We start from the raw sequence: 1,297 nt of genomic DNA, 5'->3' as shown, positions 1-1,297 counted from the left end.
TTCACCTAACATACTTTGGAAATATTGTTAGGAGGTGCTATTCCTTGGAAAGGGACATGATGTTGGAAAGGGTGGAGGGTGAGCAAAGGATAGGAAGACCCTCAACCAGGTGGATTGACAAGGTGACTGCTGCAATGTGCTCTTGTATATCAGGAAGTGTGTGGCTGGCACAGGACAGAACTGGTTTCAGATCTTTTGTTCATAGGGTCGCTATGAGTTGTACTAGACTAAATGGCACCTAACAACAACAACAGCAACACAACTTGGCTTTTCCCTTTAGTCTAATTGGTTCTTTCATTCATACACACTGGGGGAAACATTGCTGTTGGGTCAGGATGGGAGAAGAAATATACAGGTTCTTCACAAAACATTGCCATACTCTGGGTCACTATATAGTTATAACAACCTAACATTTGCTAAGACTCACATAATGTCAAGAAAGCATCATTTGGCATCAGTCATCATGAAAAATTAAAATAAGCCTTCTCTTAAAAACTAATGAATATCCTGGATAGGGAGAATCTGAAGAAATATGTTGATGTGGAGTTATTTGAACCACTACAGAATAAGATGAAAATAATTGAAGAAATACTGGAAGCCATTAAGAGAGCAAATACTCCAGAGACCACAATCCAGAAGAAATACATTGATGAGGTGCAACTATAACAGCTATGGAAGAAAATGCAAAACATAGAAGAACAAATTGGTAATGTAGATAAAGACGTTCAAGAACTTAAAAAAATCATCATAAGACAGAGAGTGTACATCCAACATAGAACTGGAAACAATAGAAAAACATGAAAGCGCAATCCAGAATATTAAGACTGAATTGGCAGAAGTGTCCAAGACTTAGGACAAAAACGTAGAACTGAAGAGATGCAACAGAGAGTCAGTGAGCTGGAAGACTAGAGCCTCACTGGAAACATACAAGGATAAATATCAGAGATAAGACAAAAAGAAAATGAGAAAATATTAGAACCATGTGGGGTGAAATAAAAAGAAACAACATACATATGATTGGAATTCCAGAAGATCAGGGAAATCACTGTAATTTTAGAAGAAAATTACACTAAAATTGTAGAAGAAGTACTAGAAGAAAACTTCCCAGGTATTTTGAAGAATATTGGAAATCCATATTTAAGAAGCACAGTGAAAACTAAATAGACTAGATCAGAAAAGACAACATCAAGGCATATAATAGTAAAATTTTGCAAATTAAAAGATAAGGATATAATACTGAAATTAGTGTGAGAAAAACAAGAGTCATCTACAAAGGGAAACAATTAGACTAAATTCT

This window comes from Elephantulus edwardii, unplaced genomic scaffold (genome assembly GCF_000299155.1).
Source record: "Elephantulus edwardii isolate Elephantulus edwardi_28Jun2011 unplaced genomic scaffold, EleEdw1.0 scaffold00053, whole genome shotgun sequence".
In the NCBI taxonomy this organism is placed as follows: Eukaryota; Metazoa; Chordata; class Mammalia; order Macroscelidea; family Macroscelididae; genus Elephantulus; species Elephantulus edwardii.
This window is presented reverse-complemented; position numbering follows the sequence as displayed.